Here is a 26,863-nt window from a genome sequence, read left to right as displayed (position 1 = left end):
CGAAGGAGGAGGTGCTACTCATCTAATGAGTAGAGGCCAGGGATGCTGCTAATCATCTTAAAATTTCAGGACAGCCCCCATAACAAAGAATTACCTGGCCCAAGTGTCAGTACGATTGAGAAACCCTACTTCAGCTTTGTACTTTATCTACTGATGCTTTATAGCGACATGCAGCCAGGTACCTCCCCCATTTCTGCTTCTTTTCAAAATATCAATTGGTCTTCCTGATTGCTTATTTTTACAAATGAATTTTAGAATAGCCTCTGTCAAGGAAAAGAAAATTCTTTTCAGATTTTGGCCAGAATTGAACTAGTGCTACAAATTAACTTACTTACATTCCTAATCAGCCTCCTATTATAGCTCCGGCTTGTAAGTAAGTCTTTACCAAGTAAAATTTCCAGTCAAACTTTCTAGCTTCCTTACTTTGTCATAAACATCTCTCAGGTTTATTCCTAAGTATTTTACAAGTTTCTTGCTCTGAAATGGGACCTCTTTGTTATTAAATGGCTATTTCTGGATACTACTTTTTATTTCAAACAAACAATTTTACTAAAACTCATAATTTGAGTAGAGTTTGCCTGGTTTGTTTCAATTTTCAAGCCATAAAGTAATATAATTTGTAGAGTCTTTCCAATGCTTATCTTATTTTTGTTTGGTTCATATAGCATAGGCTTGGACTTCCAAACTAATTTTAATAAATTATTATGTTGATAGAATTAAAAATGTAAAATATTTCACAAGTAAATGTTCTTGACTTTAACTTAAAATGATAAATGTTTAAACAGCTTACGGGACTTCCCTGGTGGTGCAGTGGACACAGGTTCGAGCCCTGGTCTGGGAAGATCTCACATGCTGCGGAGCAACTAAGCCTATGTGCCACAACTACTGAAGCCCGTGCGCCTAGAGCCCATGCTCCACGAGAAGCCACCGCAATGAGAAGCCCCTGCACCACAACAAAGAGTAGTCCCTGCTCGACGCAACTAGAGAAAGCCCGTGCACAGCAATGAAGACCCAGCGCAGCCAAAAATAAATAAACAACTTACAATGATCCTCTATATGAAAAATTTAAGCTACAGATCTGTGTTCGAAAGTAGTTATCACTGGTCTTTTGATTTTATTACATAGTAAGTAAGTATATGTGTATGTATATATGTGTGTGTAGCTGTACATATACACACATACATATGCACATATACACACATAATAGACCTCTAAAAATATTAATGTGACATGGCAAAGTACTGCTGTGCTAGCTGGGTCAAGATATGTTGGCAGTACAATGATGTGCTTATTAAGCTCCTTGAAGAACAAGGAGCTATTCAGAAGCCATCAAGGGTAAAAGATTCCTCTGCAGCAGGTCAAATTGTAATTATTTCCCCCAGCACCTCTGCAGAATAAAATGATTGATTCTTGAATGAACTTGAACAAAAATATTTCTGACCTAATCTTTAGTGCTTCAGTGATAGCAATCCCTAAACCCTTCTTTACCAGGATCTGTCTTGTCACCTCATCCGTCACTTCACAGATTTTTCTGGAGGCCTCACAGAATAGTCAAGAATGACTCAGCTATACATTCTCTTCACAGACCAAAACTGTAGACAAACACATCTCTCCAAACCAACCTACATTTGTAATTTTCTCTATGAATATATAGAGTCATAGATGTTTAGAATAAGAGATACAATACTGAGGAAATGAATTATTTAATTAAATTATCACATACTTTTTTTCTGTCTGTATTTAACCTTCTGTAAATACTATAAAAAGAATAGTACATTTGCATCTGAGGTGCTTACGACTAAACTTTTTCCTTCACTTTTTCACAATATGCTTCCCTTCTTAGGTACAGAGCATTAGACTTAGAATCTGTTTGGCAATAAGGAGCAACGGAAGGATTGTGAAAATGAATTGCAACCCTAATGATACTAGGTAGGAACTGATGAACGTTCTACATACAAAATGCTGAGAAATATTTCCCCAAGGCTCAGGAGGTCATAGGTTTTCCCATGATTGCTCCAGATAACAGACAGAAAAGCATACTATAATCATGTCTAAACCATGACTTTTAATTAATAAAGTTGACATTAACGGACAGGAAGGTAATATCTGTTTATAAATTTTATGTTTCTGCATATTTACTATTTTAATATTAACCTTAGAATTTCTACAGTGTATCAATGATGTTAAGCATACACTTTATTTTGAATATAGTGCTTATTAAAAGTATTTGTAAGGATTATATCTTTTTCTGAGTGCTTACTCAAAATATTTTATGCATTTTTGGATATTCAAATAAGCTCTTGATTTATTACCTAACAAACATTAATAGAAGACTTAAAGAGTTGTAAAAATGGCTAAACCATTATAAAAATTCTGACAAGTGGTAGAAGAAATGGTAAGCTAGCATTAAAGGAGTGATCAAGTAAACTATGAGTAATAAAATCCCTCATGACTAAGATGGACAGAAAACATAGGAGGTTGAAAATAATGGTTGGAAAAAAGAAGAGGTGAAACACCCTACAACAAATCAAGTAGTACCTCTCAATATAAATACCCAATAAGCTGTTACCAACAAGGAAACACTGGGAAACACTCATTACAATTGACACCACCATAATATACCTGTACTCAGTACTCATGTTACACATATTTCTCATTCCTTCTGTCTATCTTATTCAAAGAAGACAGTTTCCTATATATATCGATACTTTACAATGACCCTCGATAACACAGAGGAATACACTTTTAACAATATTTGCTCATACATTCCGAAACCTGTAGTTATATATGATGATAGTATCTGACTCTCAAGAATTTGATCACTGGACTCATTAACTATTGTAACTGAGAAGAATGAGGCTGGTAATTACACTTACTATAAAATAAAATATGCCAACATTTTAATAACTATTATTATGCCTTCCTAGAATTACATATGTTACTCCAGGTAATAGCATTCTGAATTACTACTGTCTAGATTCTGGGAAATAGAGGAGGTATCTCAAAGGCAGTCAAATGTAAAAGTTAAAGCAAAGAGTGGGGAGTTAGACAACTTAAAGTTGAACCTTAGCTGTGTAATCTTGGGCAAGTTAATTCACCTGTGTTTCAGTTTGCTCATCTATAAAATGGGGTAATAACAGCATCTACCTCACAGGCTTGTCTCAGGATTAAAACAAGCTAATTTATGTAAAGCACTTAACACAGTTCCTAACATGCAGTAAATATTAGATGTTTAATATAATTAATAATATGTACCCCATCCATCCATCCATCCAACTGGTTCTGTTGCTCTAGAGAACCCTGACTAATACACATTTTCACTTTAGATTCTAAGGTGACTCTTTCTGTTCAAAGGACTAAAATCTTTTCAGCATATGAACACATTAAGAATGAATCTCCCAAAAGAATTGACGTCAGAGAAGGACAGAGCTGCTGCATTGGTAAGCCATGCCCAGGGTTACGGAGGTACAATTCAGATTTATTGTCCAGAATGGACATAACCAAATAATCAACCAACTTATAGAATATTCTCTGGCCAAAGACTACCAGGAACACACCTGTGGTTGAACAAGTTGGGTTTGTTACTCACTGCAGTAAGAGACTGCACACCACGGGTTATCATGGGTTGTCTCAGAAAGATGGTGTTACATTTATGATAAAAACTCTCCAGAAAGTGGGCATAGAGGGAAGCTACTTCAACATCATAAAGGCCATATACAACAAGCCCACAGCAAACATCATTCTCAACAGTGAAAGAATGAAAGGATTTCCTCTAAGATCAGGAAAAAAGACAAGGATGTCCACTCTCGCCACTATTATTCAGCATAGTTTTGGAAGTCCTAGCTATGGCAATCAGAGAAGAAAAAGAAGTAAAAAGAATCCAAATTGGACAAGAAGAAGTAAAACTGTCACTGTTTGCAGATGACATGATACTATACATAGAAAATCCTAAAGATGCTACCAGAAAACTACTAGAGCTCATCAATGAATTTGTTAACATTGCAGGATACAAAATTAATACACAGAAATCTCTTGCATTCCTATATACTAACAACAAAAGAAAGAGAAATAAAGGAAACACTCCCATTTACCATTGCAACAAAAAGAATAAAATACCTAGGAATAAACTCATCTAAGGAGGCGAAAGACCTGTGTTCAAAAAACTATAAGATACCAATGAATGAAATCAAAGATGACACAGGTGGAGAGATATACCATGTTCTTGGATTGGAAGAATCAGTATTGTCAAAATGAGTATACTACGCAACATAATCTACAGATTCAGTGCAATGCCTATTAAATTACCAATAGCATTTTTCACAGAATTAGAACAAAAATTTTACAATTTGTATGGAAACACAAAAGACCCTGATTAGCCAAAGCAATCTTGAGAAAGAAAAACGGAGCTGGAGGAATCAGGTGCCCTGAATTCAGACTATATTACAAAGCTACAGTGATCAAAACAGTATGGTACTGGCACAAAAACAGAAATATAGATCAATGAAACAGGATAGACAGTCCAGAGATAAACCCACACACGTATGGTCACCTAATCTATGGCAAAGGAGGCAAGAATATAGAGTGGAGAGAAGACAGTCTCTTCAATAAGTGGTGCTGGGAAAACTGGATAGCTACATGTAAAAGAATGAAATTAGAACATTTTCTTACAACATACACAAAAATACACTCACAATGTGTTAAAGACCTAAATATAAGACCGGATACTATAAAACTCTTAGAGGAAAACATAGGCAGAACACTCTCTGACAAAAATTGCAGCAAGATCTTTTTTGACCTATCTCCTAGAGTAATGAAAATAAAAACAAAATAAACAAATGGGACCTAATTAAACTTAAAAGCTTCTTCACAGCAAAGGAAACCATAAACAAAATGAAAAGACAACCCACAGAATGGGAGAAAATATTTGCAAACAAAGCAACTGACAAGGGATTAATCTCCAAATTATACAAACAGCTCATGCAGCTCAATATCAAAAAAACAAACACCCCAATCAAAAAGTGGGCAGAAGATCTAAATAGACATTTCTCCAAAGAAGACATACAGATGGCCAAGAGGCACGTGAAAAGATGCTCAACATCACTAATTATTAGAGAAATGCAAACCAAAACTACAATGAGGTACCACCTCACACCAGTTAGAATGGCCATCATCAAAAAATCTACAAACAATAAATGCTGGAGAGGGTGTGGAGAAAAGGGAACCCTCCTACACTGTTGGTGGGAATGTAGACTGGTACAGCCACTATGGGGAACAGTATGGAGGTCCCTTAAACTAAAAATAGACCTACCATATGATCCAGCAATCCCACTCCTGGGCATATATCTGGAGAAAACCATAATTTGAAAAGATACATGCACCCCAAAGTTCATTGTAGCAGTATTTTCAATAGCCAGCACATGCAAGCAACCTAAAATTCCATCAATGGATGAATGGATAAAGAAGATATGGTACATATATACAATGGAATATTAGCCATAAAAAAGAACAAAATAATGCCATTTACAGCGACATGGGTGGACCTAGAGATTGTCATACTGAGTGAAGTAAGTCAGAGAAAGACAAGTATCATATGATATCGCTTATACGTGAAATCTAAAAAGTGGTACAAATGAACTTATTTACAAGATAGAAATAGAGTCACAGATGTAGAAAACAAACTTATGGTTACCAAGGGGAAAAGATGGCAGGGAGGGATAAACTGGGAGATTGGGATTGACATATACACACTACTATATATGAAAAAGATAAGCAACTAGGACCTACTGCATAGCACAGGGAACTATATTCAATACTCTCTGTAATGACCTATATGGGAAAACAATCCAAAAAAGAGTAGATATATGTATATATATATAACTGATTCACTTTGCTAGACAGCAGAAACTAACAATATTGTAAATCAACTCTATTCCAATAAAAATTAATTAAAAAAAGAATACTGACTATAGGTTTTCTTATATGGTTTATATCTAAGCAGGTCTACTTTAAATCCCCATAGCATAATAGTAATAATAATAATATAAGAATATGAAAAAGAATATATATGTATAACTGAATCACTTTGTTGTACAGCAAAAATTAACACATTATAAATCAATTATACTTCAATAAATTTTTTTTTTAAACTGTAAAACAAAAAAGGGTGTTAGCAAGGTTTAGGATTGGGGCTTTGACTGAGTGCTTTGAGGAGGGTCCAAGGAAGTGGGCTTCTATCTCTGTTGGGTACTTTCAGAAAGCAGGGATAATTTTTTAATTACTTAATGAATCTTATCTGAGGGTAGGGCAGACTAAACCTATAATTGACAGCAGTCACTCCTACTAGCTGAGAGGTAGGATGTTCGTGTTTTGTCTGTATTCAGATGTGAATTCAGAGTGGTCTTGTTTTCGTCTTGATCCATCATACTCGCAGAATGGCCTTGCCTGATGTTGATGTCCATGAAATTGTCTGTGTGCAGCAGGAGAATGCCAAAACCTCACTGAAAGCACTCTGCCAGCTCATGGGTGTCAGGGTTCTTTTCTCTTTCTCACTATCTTAATGAAGCTGATTTCTGACTGGTGTGGATGACCCCTTGTGAAATCTCCAGTCCTGTCTGTTCAGTTATTACTTCCAGCAGCAACATCTGAATCCTGAAATTAACCAGGGGCTCATAAAACCATAATTATGATTACAGCATGAAAATAAAATTAAATTTAATTAAGATTAAAAATGGAAGGATGCCCACCTCAATTGTGAAGATAAATAAAGAAGAAAACTGCATTCTTCTTTTAAATTCTAGGTTTTAAATGTCTATTTTTACAAGCAAAACTGGCCAACAGTAATGTGTAAATTTCATCATATTCCTAGGATACAAGGCCAAATTTGGGGAAAAATTGATGGGAGACTATGAATCCTCTTATACTCTAAGCCCATTATAAAGAACGAGAGGAAGAAAGATGGCAAGTCAAGTACCCCCTGCAGAGGCCTCCGGAGAAAGGGGTGGGGATGAGTGCACAGACTCCTTCCCTGTCTGTTCCTAACCACTTGGTCACTACCCACACGAACCTCACAGGGCCCAGGGAGCCCCTGTGCCCTGGAATTGGAATCTGGAGGCCTCCAAGCTACTTGTGTCATAACCTACACATGTCTTTATCTTCTCCCAGATGACCCTGCAGTGCTCTGAAGAAGTACCACAGGTCACATTAATTTCTGTGAGGTGCATACAATTCTTATCCCACTACCTCAAAGTCAGCAGTATTTTTGCCTATGACAGAATGCCATAGTATATGGGATTGCGGCACTAACCATTGTTTGCAGCGTTAGCAAGCACAGTTGATGAATGCAGCTTAAAGCAATTGTCAGGACATAGCAATTGTACATAACATTTGGTTTTATAATTCTAAAAATAATTCTACACCTGATGGAAATGTAAGTGATTATGAAACTAATCCCTACACTTCTAGGAAGTACTGCTCATTTTTCACATCTAAGTCTCCATTATTCCTGAGCTCAAACCCAGATTAACAGTCACTGCACAAATTGCCTGCAAGAATCAGTGTTAACCTTGAGAACAGAACAAATGATTAGATCAGTGAGTCCATGATGCAGAAGATAGCTGATGTGCTATTTTTAAAACTTGTCACTGGTATAAATCAACTACACCCCGATAAAATTAAAAAACAAAAACTTCTCACTGGTAAATTAATCCACATTTGCAGAAATTCCTTAGAGGGACTATCTCAGTAGCTGAAAAATGGACAAACCCAGAATGGTCAGATTCCTTCACATTCATTTGATGTGGAAATCAAATACTTTGGCTAGCAAGAAAACTGCACTGTCAAAAACTGCTCAAAATATGTTGCTGATTTTACCCTATGCATCTTCATGGTTTGGACCAAACATAAGTCCCTCTTTGTGAATTCTTCGATTCTATGTCTGATCAATAGACAGTGGAAAGGAGACTGTGTAAAGGGAAGAAGCACAGATTATTGGGCTGTGGAGGTGCTGGTGGGCTGAAGATGCCCAAGAAATCTGAGAAAGGACCCTAAACAGAGAGACAGACAAGGAGCAGGTGATTCATTCACTCCACAATTACCTTAAAGGTTGGTCCTGTCTATAACATATCTATGCTGAAATAGCCACACAGCACACAGCTCTACTAGACAGGAAAAACTCACAGAGGAAAAAATTCTGCCTCTTTGGATACAATGGACCTCATGCCTTAGCTTATTTGTTTCTCTTCTGAGGAAGCTTTGTGAAGAAACTTGGAGTATAATTTATGTGAATGGAACACAAGACACTTGGGTTCTCAAAGGTTTATGTATGTCAGAATCACCTGGAGGGCTTGTTAACACATTGATTACGGGGCCCACTCCTCGACTTTCTGATTCATTACATCTGGAGTGGGAGTTGTGAATTTGCATTTCTAACAGCTTGCAAGGACACTGAGGCTACACGTTGGGGCCTGCCCCTCGAGTCCCACAGGTCTAATTCTTCACTTGATTATTAGTTTCTGAGTTCTCTGAGGGCAGGCCTCTTTCCTCACCCGAGGCCTTAACGGGTTTGCTCAATAAATGATTGTTAGGGAGTAATGAGGAAGCACAGAGAGACGAAATGGCAGGCCCAAATTGGATGTTTCTCTTTGTTTAGCCAGGCCAAAGTGGGGAACTATTAAGGAGGATGACAGTGGCCAGAGAGATCTATCATTGTAAATGTGAAAGGTACCAAATTACAGTTTATGACTAATTAGAATTTGCATGAGTGTTTTACAAAACCACTCCAAAGGATTCATTAGAAATTTTCTATATCCTTTTTTCTGACTGCTGTGGCAAAAGTACTTAATGGAATTACCTTTACAAGTGTATTAATTTATTCTACCCTGAGGAGATTATATTCAGTGATTTGGCAAAACTAATCTGAATAACAGACACACATTTACTAAGACTAAGCAAATTTTCCAGTAGAGAGATACTTAGCCATTTGGAACAAATGAAGGTTGAGGAATAAAGATTAAAGAATGGCTGTAATGTCCAAAAGAGGTACTAGCAAGTGTTTACAGACAGAGCAGCACAAATTGACTAAAATGCAAAGCTAAAATTTGTGCTGACAAAGGAAACTGTCACAAGGGGGCAGAAAGCCCACCACCACCACTACCAAGAAGTCTTCAACCACCAACAGATGCTCAGGTTCAAGAGATGTTCTCCATACATGTGTCTCCTAAGGATGTATAAGCAAGAAACACACCTTCTCAGAGCCTTTGGTTCTCTCCGGTGGAGTCAGGCAGTGATTGCCATTCACTTCCATTCTGCCAATGAAATATCCAGTGTGTACTGTCCCTTTGAAAATCCTAAAATCTACCCCACAGACCAGAGTTGAAATCTCGCAGCCTACAGGGACCAATATAAGTGAGTGAAATTGAGAGAATATAAGGTAATAGGTAGTAATGGGTCTTGGTTAACCAAAACTCTATGTTCTGTTTAAAGGGGAAGCTCTTTCCCAGCTCCAGGAGATTGCTGTATTATGGGGTGTTATCCCAGTGTTACCAGATCTCCCAATTTTCCAAGAGGGATCAGAACTTGGAATTTCATGTAAAGTTTCCTGTTAAAATACTGTGTGACCCAAACAAAATATGTTCGCAGGTAGGATGAGGCTGCCATCCTTCCATTCAGGACCTCTCCTTAGACTACAGGAAGCCCTATTTTCCTAGTTATGTCACTGCTTACTTCTGGATATGTATTCTGTCCCCTCCTTGAAGAGCACTCCTTCCATTTTCAAACTCTCTCATAGGCTCAGAATTCTTCCCCTAATTCCTGAAGGACAAGAGGTAGATCATGGTTCCATCGGAAATTCTTTGATCACTTCATATGCTGAGATACTGTCCATTACTGATGTATTCGCCATTGGTGGTGAGTGGGGGTGGCCTGATGTCACATAGCCTGAAGCTGACTTAAGGGGTAGAAGCTTGGGTTCTATTCCCCATGCTTCCCTCACTTTCTCCTCACCCCCCTCATTCCATCTCAGGCTGCTGGAACAATATTCTGAAAATGCATGCAGGCTCCAAGAAAGAAAGCACTTTACCTAATTACTTAGAGTATGAAGACTATCAAACCACAGCTGGAGAAAACCAGAGTACTGAAAAAAAAAATACTGAATCAAAGAATTAGAAGGTTTGAAGACAACTCTGCTTAATTCTTCCAGGCCAGCTGCAATTAAAAGATAGACAGCAGCCCTTGTACTAATCCTGCAGGTCAGTGTGGTCTAATGCTTCTAGTTCCTTCTCTATCTCATTCCTCTTCATTTCTCGGAAAAGGAACAAGTGAGGGGAAAGGAAGGGGGTTGGAGATATTTTTCTTGAGGGTTTATTTACCTGTCTATTCACTGAACCAATATTTATTACCTTCATTTGTTATGCATGGAGCTTACAGTCTACTGAGTGAGACACAGAATAAAAAAGCAAATTAAAAAAATCACACACAGGGCTTCCCTGGTGGCGCAGTGGTTGAGAATCTGCCTGCTAATGCAGGGGACACGGGTTCGAGCCCTGGCCTGGGAAGATCCCACATGCCGTGGAGCAACTAGACCCGTGAGCCACAACTACTGAGCCTGCGCATCTGGAGCCTGTGCTCCGCAACAAGAGAGGCCACAATAGTGAGAGGCCCGCGCACCGTGATGAAGAGTGGCCCCCGCTTGCCGCAACTAGAGAAAGCCCTAGCACAGAAACGAAGACCCAACATAGCAATCAATCATTCAATCAATCAATCAATAAATCTTTAAAAAACACACACACACACACACAAAAAAAAGCAAACAACTTATAGATTGTAAAAAGTGAAATCTGGCAAATAATCAAGAAAATGCAAATAATCACATTTAGCTCACATGTATATTTTGTGTGTCCATACTCCCTACCTAGGGTAGGAGGGGGTAGGTGATGTCCTTTTTTGGAGGGATTCCAACAGGGAGGGGTTATGTTCACTCTAAGTCCTGGGCAGGCAATGGTGGGCTTACTCTGGTGGTCTACTTCATGCTCTTACAGGGGATGTCAAACCCCAAGTCCCTGTAGACCTAGTGATGCTGGGACCCACTTCTCCCCTGGTGGGTTCCTGGAGCAGCTCTGAGTTCCTGGAGGAAAGAGGGACTCCAGGTGCCGGTGAAAGTTCCAGAGAAAATATAATTATCCCACAGAAAGTCATATACTCAGCAGTTTAGCAGGAAAACCTGGGTATCCTAGCTGGAAGCTGAATCAATGTTCATTTCCAACACCTTTCAAGAAGATAATCTGCTGGCAAAGGATCCAAGTTTAAACCTTCTCTTTTCCTGTACCCACCTCTGCCCCTTTGCTGTAGAGCAAGAGAACCCTGTGTGCTTGTAACACAAAAGGACAGAAGAAGAAAGGTTGTTCTGTTCTACGCAGAGAGCTCAGACCCTGGGAGAAAGCTCAGGCTGCAGACTGGAGCGATGGAGTCTCGGGTTGGTATGTCAAAGCAGCGGGCATTTACTAAACATCCCCAGATATGCTACCTTGAGAACCATTGGATAATGTCTACACTCAAAGTGGACTTCCAGAAAGTTAATGAGAAGGCTAAGGGTGTGGGCCTAGACATCGCACGTGTTTATTGTGCGTGTGTGGCCAAGTCTGTTCTACTATCTTCCTTTCCAGAGTATGGATTCAGACATTCACAGAGTCTTTTGTTGTACTGACAAAGTACTAAGTTAAAAAGCCTTCCAGGCAATCATAGTTTTTAAACCTTTTTCAGCCTCATTTTTGAGAAATAGTCTAGCTCCTATAAATCCTTTGGTCACTGTGACTTTAATTCTCACATCTGCCCAATCCCTGAGGAAATATGTTGCTGTAATTTGTGGTCACACTCCAGCTCCCACTCACATGACCATCTTACCCTCTTCCAACCATCAGCTGAGGTTCTCTATAAGGATACATAGAGCACTCCTCTACGTCTTTCTCACAATTACAGGAAAGGTTATGATTCCTAAACTGAGCAAAACTAAGTAAGCGGCACTAAGTAAGCTTAAACAAAACTTATGTTTGACTGAACCTGTGTATTGTACACAAGCCCCAAATTTGTAGGACAGTCATATAACATTCACAGGAGAGTTCAAATGTGGCATCACTTCAATGTCAGCATAGGGCCCAGCACCGAGAAAACTTACAATAAATATGTATTTAATAAATGTTAAGTAAATCATTTGACTGAATATTTTTAAGGTCAAAGACTAGTCCATGATATGATAGACCTTTTTTTTTTTTATTTTTATAAATTTTTTTTTAATTTTTATTTTATTATTTATTTATTTATTTATGGCTGTGTTGGGTCTTCGTTTCTGTGCCAGGGCCTTCTCCAGTTGCGGCAAGCGGGGGCCACTCTTCATCGCGGTGCGCGGGCCTCTCACTATCGTGGCCTCTCTTGTTGCGGAGCACAGGCTCCAGACGCGCAGGCTCAGTAATTGTGGCTCACGGGCCCAGTTGCTCCGCGGCATGTGGGATCTTCCCAGACCAGGGCTCGAACCCGTGTCCCCTGCATTGGCAGGCAGATTCTCAACCACTGCGCCACCAGGGAAGCCCGATAGACCTTTTAAGTGGCTATATTTGTCATGTTCAAAGCGAATTGTCAATGAGAACTCAATAAACATCAAAAAAATAGGTGAGAGGATTAACCAAGATGGCGGAGTAGAAGGACATGCTCTCACTCCCTCTTGCGAGAGCACCAGAATCACAACTGGCTGCTGGGCAATCATCGACAGGAAGACACTGGACTTCACCAAGGAGGATACCCCACGTCCAAGGACAGAGGAGAAGCCACAGTGAGACAGTAGGAGGGGCGCAATCAGAGTAAAATCAAATCCCATAACTGATGGGTGGGTGACTCACAGACTGGCGAACACTTATACCACAGAAGTCCACCCACTGGAGTGAAGGTTCTGAGCCTCACGTCAGGCTTCCCAACCTGGGGGTCCGGCAACGGGAGGAGGAATTCCTAGAGAATCAGACTTTGAAGCCTAGTGGGAATTGATTGCAGGACTTTGAAAGGACTGGGGGAAACAGAGACCCCACTCTTGGAGGGCACACACAAAGTAGTGTGTGCATCAGGACCCAGGGGAAGGAGCAGTGACCCTGGGGGAGACTGAACCAGACCTACCTGCTGGTGTTGGGGGGTCTCCTGCAGAGGCGGGGGGTGGCTCTGTTTCACCATGAGGACAAGGACACTGGCAGCAGAGGTTCTGGGAAGTGCTCCTTGGCGTGAGCCCTCCTAGAGTCTGCCATTAACCCCACCAAAGAGCCCAGGTAGGCTCCAGTGTTGGGTTGCCTCAGGCAAAACAACCAACAGGGAGGGAACCCAGCCCCACCCATCAACAGTCAAGTGGATTAAAGTTTTACGGAGCTCTGACGCCACAGCAACAGTCAGCTCTACCCACCACCAGAGCCTCCCGTCAAGCCTCTTAGATAGCCTCAACCACCAGAGGGCAGACAGCAGAAGCAAGAAAAACTACAATCCTGCAGCCTGTAGACCAAAAACCACAGTTACAGAAAGATAGACAAGATGAAAAGGCAGAGGGCTATATACCAGATGAAGGAACAAGAAAAAACCCCAGAAAAACAACTAAATGAAGTGGAGATAGGCAACCTTCCAGAAAAAAGAATTCAGAATAATGAGAGTGAAGATGATCTAGGACCTCGGAATAAGAATGGAGGCAAAGATTGAGAAGATGCAAGAAATGATTAAAAAAGACCTAGAAGAATTAAAGAACAAACAAACAGAGATGACCAATACAATAACTGAAATGAAAACTACACTAGAAGGAATCAATAGCAGAATAACTGAGGCAGAAGAACGGATAAGTGACCTGGAAGACAGAATGGTGGAATTCACTGCTGCAGAATAGAATAAAGAAAAAAGAATGAAAAGAAATGAAGACAGCCTAAGAGACCTCTGGGACAACATTAAATGCAACAACATTCACATTATAGGGGTCCCAGAAGGAGAAGAGAGAGAGAAAGGACCTGAGAAAATATTTGAAGAGATTATAGTTGAAAACTTCCCTAACATGGGAAAGGAAATAGCCACCCAAGTCCAGGAAGCACAGACAGTCCCATACAGGATAAACCCAAGGAGAAACATGCTGAGACACATAGTAATCAAATTGACAAAAATTAAAGACAAAGAAAAATTATTGAAAGCAACAAGGGAAAAACGACAAATAACATACAAGGGAACTCCCACAAGGTTAACAGCTGATTTCTCAGCAGAAACTCTACAAGCCAGAAGGGAGTGGCATGATATACTTAAAGTGATGAAAGGGAAGAACCTACAACCAAGATTACTCTACCCGGCAAGGATCTCATTTAGATTTGATGGAGAAATCAAAAGCTTTGCAGACAAGCAAAAGCTAAGAAAATTCAGCACCACCAAACCAGCTCTACAACAAATGCTAAAGGAACTTCTCTAAGTGGGAAACACAAGAGAAGAAAAGGACCTACAAAAACAAACCCAAAACAATTAAGAAAATGGTCATAGGAACATACCTATCGATAATTACCTTAAACGTGAATGGATTAAATGCTCCAACCAAAAGACACAGGCTTGCTGAATGGATACAAAAACAAGACCCATATATATGCTGTCTACAAGAGACCCACTTCAGACCTAGGGACACATACAGACTGAAAGTGAGGGGATGGAAAAAGATATTCCATGCAAATGGAAATCAAAAGAAAGCTGGAGTAGCTATACTCATATCAGATAAAATAGACTTTAAAATAAAGAATGTTACAAGAGACAAGGAAGGGCACTACATAATGATCAAGGGATCAATCCAAGAAGAAGATATAACAATTATAAACATATATGCACCCAACATAGGAGCACCTCAATACATAAGGCAACTGCTAACAGCTATAAAAGAGGAAATCGACAGTAACACAATAATAATGGGGGACTTTAACACCTCACTTACACCAATGGACAGATCATCCAAAATGAAAATAAATAAGGAAACAGAAGCTTTAAATGACACAAAAGACCAGATAGATTTAATTGATATTTATAGGACATTCCATCCAAAAAGAGCAGATTACACGTTCTTCTCAAGTGTGCACGGAACATTCTCCAGGATAGATCACATCTTCGGTCACAAATCAAGCCTCAGTAAATTTAAGAAAATTGAAATCATATCAAGCATCTTTTCTGACCACAACGCTATGAGATTAGAAATGAATTACAGGGAAAAAAAAGTAAAAAAGACAAACACATGGAGGCTAAACAATACGTTACTAAATAAGCAAGAGATCACTGAAGAAATCAAAGAGGAAATCAAAAAATACCTAGAGACAAATGACAATGAAAACACAACGACCCAAAACCTGTGGGATGCAGCAAAAGCAGTTCTAAGAGGGAAGTTTATAGCTATACAAGCCTACCTAAAGAAACAAGAAAATTCTCAAGTAAACAATCTAATCTTATACCTAAAGGAACTAGAGAAAGAAGAACAAACAAAACCCAAAGTTAGCGGAAGGAAAGAAATCATAAAGATCAGAGCGGAAATAAATGAAATAGAAACGAAGAAAACAATAGCAAAGATCAATAAAACTAAAAGCTGGTTCTTTGAGAAGATAAACAAAATTGATAAGCCATTAGCCAGACTCATCAAGAAAAAGAGGGAGAGGACTCAAATCAATAAAATCAGAAATGAAAAAGGAGAAGTTACAACAGACACCGCAGAAATACAAAGCATCCTAAGAGACTACTACAAGCAACTTTATGCCAATAAAATGGACAACCTGGAAGAAATGGACAAATTCTTAGAAAGGTATAACCTTCCAAGACTGAACCAGGAAGAAACAGAAAATATGAACAGACCAATCACAAGTAATGAAATTGAAACTGTGATTAAAAATCTTCCAACAAACAAAAGTCCAGGACCAGATGGCTTCACAGGTGAATTCTATCAAACATTTAGAGAAGAGCTAACACCTATCCTTCTCAAACTCTTCCAAAAAATTGCAGAGGAAGGAGCACTCCCAAACTCATTCTATGAGGCCACCATCATCCTGATACCAAAACCAGACAAAGACACTACAAAAAAAGAAAATTACAGACCAATATCACTGATGAATATAGATGCAAAAATCCTCAACAAAATACTAGCAAACAGAATCCAAGAACACATTAAAAGGATCATACACCACGATCAAGTGGGATTTATCCCAGGGATGCAAGGATTCTTCAATATACGCAAATCAATCAATGTGATACACCATATTAACAAATTGAAGAATAAAAACCATATGATCATCTCAATAGATGCAGAAAAAGCTTTTGACAAAACTCAACACCCATTTATGATAAAAACTCTCCAGAAAGTGGGCATAGAGGGAACCTACCTCAACATAATAAAGGCCATATATGACAAACCCACAGCAAACATCATTCTCAATGGTGAAAAACTGAAAGCATTTCCTCTAAGATCAGGAACGAGACAAGGATGTCCACTCTCACCACTATTATTCAACATAGTTCTGGAAGTCCTAGCCACGGCAATCAGAGAAGAAAAAGAAATAAAAGGAATACAAATTGGAAAAGAAGAAGTAAAACTGTCACTGTTTGCGGATGACATGATACCATACATAGAGAATCCTAAAACTGCCACCAGAAAACTACTAGAGCTAATTAATGAATATGGTAAAGTTGCAGGATACAAAATTAATGCACAGAAATCTCTTGCATTCCTATACACTAATGATGAAAAATCTGAAAGAGAAATTACGGAAACACTCCCATTTACCATTGCAACAAAAAGAATAAAATATCTAGGAATAAACCTACCTAGGGAGACAAAAGACCTGTATGCAGAAAACTATAAGACACTGATGAAAGAAATTAAAGATGATACCAACAGATGGAGAGATATACCATGTTCTTGGACTGTAAGAATCAACTTTGTGAAAATGACTATACTACCCAAAGCAATCTACAGATTGAATGCAATCCCTATCAAATTACCAATGGCATTTTTTACGGAGCTAGAACAAATCATCTTAAAATTTGTATGGAGACACAAAAGACCCCGAATAGCCAAAGTAGTCTTGAGGGAAAAAAACAGAGCTGGAGGAATCAGACTCCCTGACTTCAGACTATACTGCAAAGCTACAGTAATCAAGACAATATGGTACTGGCACAAAAACAGAAACATAGATCAATGGAACAAGATAGAAAGCCCAGAGATAAACCCTCGCACCTATGGTCAACTAATCTATGACAAAGGAGGCAAAGATATACAATGGAGAAAAGACAGTCTCTTCAATAAGTGGTGCTGGGAAAACTGGACAGCTACATGTAAAAGAATGAAATTAGAACACTCCCTAACACCATACACAAAAATAAACTCAAAATGGATTCGAGACCTAAATGTAAGACTGGACACTATAAAACTCTTAGAGGAAAACATAGGAAGAACACTCTTTGACATAAATCACAGCAAGATCTTTTTTGATCCACCTCCTAGAGTAATGGAAATAAAAACAAAAATAAACAAATGGGACCTAATGAAACTTAAAAGCTTTTGCACAGCAAAGGAAACCATAAACAAGACGAAAAGACAACCCTCAGAATGGGAGAAAATATTTGCAAACGAATCAACGGACAAAGGATTAATCTCCAAAATATATAAACAGCTCAATATTAAAGAAACAAACACCCCAATCCAAAAATGGGCAGAAGACCTAAATAGACATTTCTCCAAAGAAGACATACAGACGGCCATGAAGCACATGAAAAGATGCTCAACATCACTAATTATTAGAGAAATGCAAATCAAAACTACAATGAGGTATCACCTCACACCAGTTAGAATGGGCATCATCAGAAAATCTACAAACAACAAATGCTGGAGAGGGTGTGGAGAAAAGGGAACCCTCTTGCACTGTTGGTGGGAATGTAAATTGATACAGCCACTATGCAGAACAATATGGAGGTTCCTTAAAAAACTAAAAATAGAATTACCATATGACCCAGCAATCCCACTACTGGGCATATACCCAGAGAAAACCGTAATTCAAAAAGACACATGCACCCAAATGTTCATTGCAGCACTATTTACAATAGCCAGGTCATGGAAGCAACCTAAATGCCCATTGACAGACGAATGGATAAAGAAGTTGTGGTACATATATACAATGGAATATTACTCAGCCATAAAAAGGAACGAAATTGAGTCATTTGTTGAGACGTGGATGGATCTAGAGACTGTCATACAGAGTGAAGTAAGTCAGAAAGAAAAAAACAAATATCATATATTAACGCATGTATGTGGAACCTAGAAAAATGGTACAGATGAGCCGGTTTGCAGGGCAGAAGTTGAGACACAGATGTAGAGAACGGACATATGGGCACCAAGGGGGGAAAACTGCGGTGGGGTGGGGATGGTGGTGTGCTGAATTGGGCGATTGGGATTGACCTGTATACACTGATGTGTATAAAATTGATGCCTAATAAGAACCTGCAGTATAAACACACAAACAAACAAAACAACTAATACTAAACTTTCATTGGGTTATTTGTATGGAAATATGTTAATATAAATGTTTCAGACATTACATGAAATTTTTCAAAATCTTATATGTTCTGGTATAATGTTACAAGTCATAATCCTAGTTATTACTTTAAAATGTATATCTCAGAAATAACTAATTTTCTTGTCAACTGAATTATTATGAACTTTCATCAAATCTTTAACTGTGGTCATTTTTAAGTCTTTTGTCATTTACAGACAGTTCTGGTTGTACTCTGATGCTTTTGCAAATATGTTCCTATAAAAGGGTTTCATCTTCAAGAAATTCATGGAAAAGACTCTGACAAGTACAGGTTTCTGGTAACTGACTGTACTGCTGAACTGAGTGAATAAGCATTTTCAGAACTCTAATGAAAAACTGATGAACTCATAAAAGTGCTAACAAAAGATCAAGATGAAAAAAAAATTAATTACATGGGACTGAGTGAACTGATGAGTATAATTTTTGTGACTTTCTGTCTGAATTAAAAAAAAAAAATCCCACAGGGTCTCAGAGGCAAAGAATATACAAATCAATTTTCACTGCAAAGTAAAGGAGCTGTTACAGTGGAGGATTACTGGACTGAATGTCAATATTATGACATAGTATGAGTGTGTTTCATGTTTGGTAATTGCAATCACTGTTGCTTTTGTTGTGGTCATCCATGTACAATGCTTGGTGTCAGTCTATTTATCTCTTGTAAAATAAAATACAGTGTGTGTGTGTGAAAAAAAAAGTAAAAAAGCTAATTTAAAAAATATTAAAAAAAAATAGGTGAAAATATAAAACAAAATGCTTAAATGCATATATGCCCCCAATAACAACAATGACTTTCGGGTGTGCATTCATACCTATTGGCTATTTTCCTATAGATGACAAAGCACTACTTATCCATGATTTACTTCTGTTTAGAAACACCCAATTTCTGGCAATGACAAGACCTCTTCTTGGAAAAGAGAGTTTTCAAAAACACTTATCATATGAGCGTCTCTAAAAGAGTTTTTCTTAAAATAAGGTCCACCTGCCAATTGCATTTAGCATTATATGGAGTAATTGTTTAAAATGTAGATTCCTAATCAACCATCTTATCTGAATCTAATCTCTGAGGAGTCAGGAATCTACATTTCTAACCCTTCTATTGATTCTCATACATTTTGAAGTTTTAGAACCACTGCACTAAGACCTTGAGGGTAGAGAAAGATAATTTCCAAAAAGAAACAAAAACTTGCATTGAACTTATGAAGCCTCTTTGTAGATACAGAAGGATTTTGCAAGCATTAATGACTCCATTTTTCTTTCGATGGGCATTTAAACATAACCATTACCCACTCTAAGGTTTGTGCTAGACTAGACTGAACTGGGGTGAGCACGGGCTCCTACACTGTCCCCAGCTGTTAAACAGTTCCAAAGTTGAATTTGACTCAAGGGTCTGTTGGGAACTCAGACATACTGATTAGCCCAGTAAGAAAATCTCAGCCCTACTAGAGAAGCTAGAGAATCTCAGAAACCCATTCTGTACTTCCAGGGCTCTGAAGACCCAGTCTGGAGTGGGGTTGGTCTCCAGGGAGATGAACAGGCACGCACAGTGGCAAAGCACTAACAGAAGGGCCTGGCTGGGGCTTTGCTTTCCCAATACATGGGGGCGGCAGCTGCAGAATGTCCATAAACGTGGCTGGACCTCAAAACCGGAGTGAATCACATTCTGCATCCTCAGCTGATTACCAGCCAAGCCCAGGCACACTCCCTTAAAGGAACCAAATGGGAAGGTCAGAGTCAGGGGTGATTAGCTGTGGTGCTAGCATAGAACGTGAACTTCCTTCTCTTCGACATCCCCATCACAACATAATGTCTATCTTTATCTCAAAATACTGGATTTCCCTATTCATAGTATGATATGAAGTCCTCGAAGAGATAGGGGTTGGGGTACGTGAGCTCTACCAGTGGGTTTGAACTGCTTGCTCCTACCCCTTCACACACCGCTCTATATCTCTTGGGAACAAATAGGATAAAACCTTACATTTATTAGGGTACAAAACCAACACTTAGGCTAAATTAGCAAAACAAAAACAAAAACTGCAAGGTTGGGTTTGTTTTTTTCTTAACATTTAGAAATAGGGAATCCTTCTATACTGGTATAATCCTGCTGAGTTTATGAAGACAGATGGGAAATTAAGAGAAACTTACATTACCTGGGGAAGCAAACTTAGGTTATTTTAACACCAATTTTCAACCAACATTCATCTCTGTAGACCACTTAATCATGTCAGTCACAAGAAAACAAAGATAGAATTCTCATTCTCAAATTCCCTTTCCTGTTGTGATTCTACGTGGAAAATATATTCTCATTTGTAAGTGGGAGAAGAAACCATTTGCTTCAGAGGAAAGAATTATTAGAATAGGATATATTCTGAATGCCATAACAATTTGTTCTCTCATTTTTGGAATAAAAATAACTACAGAATAAAGACACACATGTTACAGAAACAAATATGTGTAATTTGCACATATGTGTAAGTCTGTATTTTTGTCTCCCAATCTCTACTTGATCCACATAACATATACAAGTCCCATTGCCTTATTTCATAGGACAATCATACTTGAAGCTGGAAGAAACCTTAGTGTTCAATCTATCCATTTCACAGGTCAGCAAATGAGGCTAGAAGGTTCAATATGATTTCTGCAAGGCCACATGCCTATAAGGTCATGCAAGAAAGAATATAAAAGCCTAAACTCCCCAACTCCTGGCCCAGTACTGTTTCCAAAGGACCATAGAGCCTTTCTTCCCTAGGGTCTCTACTGAGATCCCATACTGTACCAGTCAGAATGGCCATCATCAAAAAACCTACAAACAATAAATGCTGGAGAGGGTGTGGAGAAAAGGGAACCCTCTTGCACTGTTGGTGGGAATGTCAGTTGATACAGCCACCATGGAGAACAGTATGGAGGTTCCTTAAAAAACTAAAAATAGAACTACCATATGACCCAGCAATCCCACTACTGGGCATATACCCTGAGGAAACCATAATTCAGAGAGAGTTATGTACCACAATGTTCATTGCAGCTCTATTTACAATAGCCAGGACATGGAAGCAACCTAAGTGTCCATCAACAGATGAACGGATAAAGAAGATGTGGCACATATATACAATGGAATATTACTCAGCCATAAAAAGAAACGAAATGGAGTTATTTGTAGTGAGGTGGATGGCCCTAGAGTCTGTCATACAGAATGAAGTAAGTCAGAAAGAGAAAAACAAATACCATATGCTAACACATATATATGGAATCTAAAAAAAAAAAAAAAGGTTCTGAAGAATATAGGGGCAGGACAGGAATACAGACGCAGATGTAGAGAATGGACTTGAGGACATGGGGAGGCGGAAGGGTAAGCTGAGACGAAGTGAGAGAGTAGCGTTGACATGCATACACTACCAAACGTAAAATAGATAGCTAGTGGGAAGCAGCCGCATAGCACAGGGAGATCAGCTCGGTGTTTTGTGACCACCTAGAGGGGTGGGATAGGGAGGGTGGGAGGGAGACGCAAGAGGGAAGACATATGGGGATATAGGTATACATATAGCTGATTCACTTTGTTATACAGCAGAAACTAACACAACATTGTAAAGCAATTACACTCCAATAAAGATGTTAAAAAAAAGTATATAAAAAAAAGAATGTAAAAAAGCATAAAAAGTACTTTTATTGCTCCATCTGTAACATAGCCTGGGTATGGAAGACATCCTAATGGTGTGATGGAGTTAGAATAAACACTGCCCTCCTGCTGCTTTTAGAGATGGTACTGCCCCCAAATCATTCAGCCCTGACAAAGTTGATACTGTTGAAAACATGCATCTGCAGGAGGTGAGTAAAAGTCAATGATTTCAGGTCTTAGAGTCATTTGACGTTTCTTATAGCTCTTGGCAAATTCCATTCAGTTCTGTACAATAAGAGTTTACTGAGCATTACAGCAGAGGCAGCCGGTGCCCTGCCCACAGTCCCTTGGCACTCACTGTTTTCTCACAAAGTGACCCTCTGCCTGAGGGCTTCCTGAGATGTGGGAGTGTGCTGGATGTGTGCAGGGCTGGCCAGAGCGCCCAGGAATCAATGTCCCTTGGAGTAAACCTCAAACAACGATGCAGCTACCATATGATAAATTCTCCAGCTTCCTCGCCCCTCAGTTGAGATAACTCTGAGGCATCTCCGAGGCAGCCTCCTAGGGGTCTCCAGCAGGCGCCGAGCCCAGTTCTCCACCCTGGGCACCTGCTCTCACCATGTCCTAGCTTCATTCCTTTCCCATTTCTAACAGGTACTTTCAAACTACTTGCACTCAAATCTTTGTTTTAGGGTCTGTTCTGGAGGAATCCAACCTAAGACAAGCATATATGCTCTGTACAAATCACTTTTCTATAATAGGTATCAGAGATCTGAAGAGGAAAAATATACCACCCTAGCCCTCAAAAGATAAGACCTCTAGGAATGTAACCACAAAGGTAAGACGAGAGAAGACAGAGTACACAGAGTCCTTTGGGAGAAGACTGGGGATGTATATAATACAACAAAAATATGTTCACTAATGAAAGACTCACAAGAAAAAGTGGAATTTGCCGTTAAGGACTCAGCGCGAAATTCTCTACAGCAGGAAGGCATCAAACAACCTAAGTAGTAACGTTACACACATCAAAGAAAAAACCAAGGTGCTGATTTCACTTGGAAATATGTGTTGGAGGATTTGTCATTACTTACAACGCAAGCTTGAATGATCAACCTAAAAGGAAAGATTTTATACAACCCAGGGTTGTTTTTTAGTGGCAAGGGCAGGTACATAAACCCCTAAACTGGCTGGACAAGATCAATTGGCTATTTTGCATCTTGTGCTTGAAGAGTGTCACAACTATCTATCTTTTCCTTCAGTTCTGTCAAAACAGACTAATTTCCGTGCAAGGCAAACAGTTAAATTTTGTGTATGTCACTAGGCTGAAAGTCAGCCATTTGGGTTTTCACTTGAGCTAGCGACTATGCCAAAGTCAGCCAAATGTTTGCAGGTCGCAGACACTGGCTACACAGCATCCTATAAATAACTCTCCTTCAGCCCAAGACAGTTACTGAGTAAAAATGACAGAACAGAGCGAGTTGAATAAAAGTAGATAAGAAACCTTAGGGCATTCTTGAGCTGATAAATGCTGGCTTTTTCACGGTGTGTGGTTCTAGCTGGGCTGTCTTGTGAGCTAATGAGTAGAAAAGCATCTACCTGCCATGTGCCAGGCACCTTAAAAACACTATTTCAGCCTTAAAACAACCTAATGAACCAGGTATTATTAGTATTATTATTATTACCCTTTAACAAATGAGAAAACTGCAACTTGGAGATGCTTAGTAAGGTCTGACAGCTGTTTTGTCAGACTCTCAAATTTAAACTTCTCCCAAAATACCATGCTTTAGGGCTGGAAAGAAAGCACACCAAATTTCAGCTTCAAAGTGTCTTGTCTTAGGACACGCCAAAGATAAGTTTGAACAATTGAGCCCTCAACTGTTTGGTCAAATAACATGTAGTTCCAGTGAAAATGAGTGTTTAAAATTTTTTTTGTTTTTTTTGGCTAAGCATTCTTTTGTCTACTATCAAAAGAAAATTAATTCCTTAGTTATCTAAATTACATGTAGTATACACAGAATTAATATTTATCTCCAGAAAAATCTGAAGATTTTTAAGAAAAAGCTGCAGGATTTAATATCAAGTGATTAGGATACTTTTGGAAGGATGTTGAACACATTAAACTTCATAAGGGGATGCACACCCACACAAAAATAATAGCAAACAGTGTGAAAAATAAAATTGCCTGAATTGACTCAATTTTAATTAGGTGGATTTAATAAAATTTCTTTTATCAAATCTCTTAAAAATTTTTTTTCACCCTCCATTCTTCAAATCTTATCCCCTAATTTCGCTGGAATAAAGTTGTTCTACTCCACATACAGTACGTTCTCTGCCTTAGTTTGGGATCCGCTTCCCCCCACCAAAGTGGACCTTGAGACAGTGATGTGGGTGCAAGTAGTTTATTTGTGAAGTGATCCAGGAAGCACCTGAAGGAGGGGGAAGGGAGGCAAGGAAGGGAGGAAAGCCAATGAAGGTGCACTAGTGAATAGGTTACCACTAGGGGCAACTGGCATTCTACCTCGCTGGGAACCTCTCAGAGACTATATGAAACTCCCTTCAGAATAGTCCTGCTGAGGAGTGAGGAAGGTAGACAGTTTATCCACCATCATGCCTTCTTCATTGGTCAAGGGGAACTGAAGGTAACCCCCCAGCCATCATGGCCTCCTCAACTTGTTAGGCCTAGCATGTTTCTACAGCTAGAGAATGGCCCCTAGACAGAGGACAGAGAAACCTGTATGTCTGTTCAGGACTGTTTGCAAGTGCCCTGGGTCAAGGAAAAATGCGCAGGGTGCTGCCCGCATTTGCTGCACTGTGTCTGTCCACAATGAACTGCTTTATTGATCGACTTAGTTTTCAACTTTACTGGACATAATGACCTGAAAGACAAAGAAAAATACATATCTCTAGCCCCCTGCCCCCATTCTGGTTAAGATCAGTAGTTGGGTTCAGGAACCTGAATTTTAACAAGCACCCAATTGTTCCAAAGCAAGTGGTCCCTGGGCCACTGTGTGAAAATACTGTGCTAGTGTCGCCAAAGACCATGAATTCATCCCATGTGTGTTAACCAGTGTCTGGGAGAGAAAAATCTCTAAATTGGCCACAGACGGATCTTACTTTCCTATGTCCCATTTTTTCAAATATAAGCTGTTGCTTGTAAGGGGAATATAATGAGAGTATGTGGATGGTTAGCACTTTGGAAGTCTAATTCTGGAAAATCACTTTAAATATAGATGCATCCAACTGATCATGGGTCAGGAGCAAAATCACCAGACACCCTTATGGTGGAGTGACCCTACTTTTCCAACTAGATGGTGTGATGAATAGGAGTGAATATAGGGGGAAAATAAGAAGAGTTGACATTGAAACAGAAAATGAAGTCATTGTACCTACATGTGTTGGTCAGAATTCTTAGGAAAAAAATATCTTCAAGCCTTCGTTACAGGGAGCTTGCATATAAACCAGTGCAGCTTTGGGAAGCATCAAAGCCAGGCCAATTGCTGAAACCATCTTTTTCAAAGTTTCCTGGGTTATGATAAAGGGTGACATGGTACTTCTAAAAGCAATTGGCTATGCTCAGAATTTTTTTGATGAAGTATTGTTCCTTTCACATTATTCTCATCTGTCTGATACATATTATGGAGAGAGGGCAATGAGGGCCCTGGGGCCATGACACTTGTTCGTCTCTCTAAGAATGATATTCTACAGTCTGGAGAGAGACGGCATCTATTGTAAATAGTGCACATCTGAGCTCATGTCTCCTCTCCTTGGCTCCAGGTTCTCACCATCACTTCTCTCTGACATTTCCTGTTATCAGATAAGGTATAAACTTAAAATATCCAGAAGTATCCTGGTTTCCCAAAGCCTTTAGGATAAATACATTGCTTAATATGGCCTGCAAGGTACTTCATGACCTGGCCTCTGTCTGCCTTCCCGGTCTCCTCTGTCACTAATCCCTGTTTTATCCTTTAAGCTCCAGCCTTATTAAAACTCTTTGAGCTTTTCAATTCTCTGTAGATCCTTAGTTCTTGGCTCATGCCAAGCTGTCTCTTCCTCCTGGAAGACTCCTCCCCCTCCTCCTCCTTCACTTGAGTGAACACTCACTAGTCTTCAGGCATCGCTCTAAATGAACTTTCTCTGGGATGCTCCCCCCACCCCTTTGGAAGGTAAGTCAGAGCTGTTATAGAATTTTTGTAGGCCTTGGGATCTAACACTTTTGAAGGCTCCTCCTCACATCACATTCAAGTAGATTCAGATATAACATATTATACATTATATAATTGTTCTTGCTAAAATATTAGGAGATGATTTTTATATTTCTGCTTTTGAAATTATTTGGCTATGAATAATTTAATTTGCTATCGATTATGACAGGGTCAAGAGTTACAGGTTTGGTTGCTAACTCAGTTAATAACCAGCTGTGTGACCTTAGACAAGTCACTAAACCTCTCTGAATCTCAATCATCTGATCTGAAACGAGAGATTTGCAAAGTGATCTAGGCCCCCATTTAGCACTAAGAGCCTTTATTCTTAACTGTGAGGAGAGATGTTTTTGGTGCTGGTAAATGTCTGGGGGTAGGAGTGGGACAAGGATTCTTTACTCCACTGACATAACAGGCACCAAGGAGATACAGCCACTGGTAGGCACTCTGGC

The 26,863-nt window shown here is 39.2% G+C and overlaps 1 protein-coding gene and 1 long non-coding RNA gene across 6 annotated transcripts in view; one reads left to right on the top strand and one right to left on the bottom strand.

Moving 5' to 3' along the window:
- The window catches only part of LOC118896513, a 104,369-nt gene extending 103,548 nt beyond the window's left edge, over window positions 1-821 (top strand). For all 3 annotated transcript variants that reach the window (XR_005020196.1, XR_005020195.1, XR_005020197.1), the window contains one exon: window positions 786-821. This is a non-coding gene — a long non-coding RNA (uncharacterized LOC118896513). The remainder of the gene's footprint in view (window positions 1-785) is intronic.
- PLPPR1 (phospholipid phosphatase related 1) overlaps window positions 1-26,863 on the bottom strand; it is a 278,398-nt gene that overhangs the window by 99,592 nt on the left and 151,943 nt on the right. The window lies entirely within an intron of this gene.

Source organism: Balaenoptera musculus, chromosome 6 (assembly GCF_009873245.2).
Source record: "Balaenoptera musculus isolate JJ_BM4_2016_0621 chromosome 6, mBalMus1.pri.v3, whole genome shotgun sequence".
NCBI lineage: Eukaryota > Metazoa > Chordata > Mammalia > Artiodactyla > Balaenopteridae > Balaenoptera > Balaenoptera musculus.
Note: the sequence above shows the minus strand (reverse complement) of the source record. Positions and strands in the feature narration are given on the sequence as shown.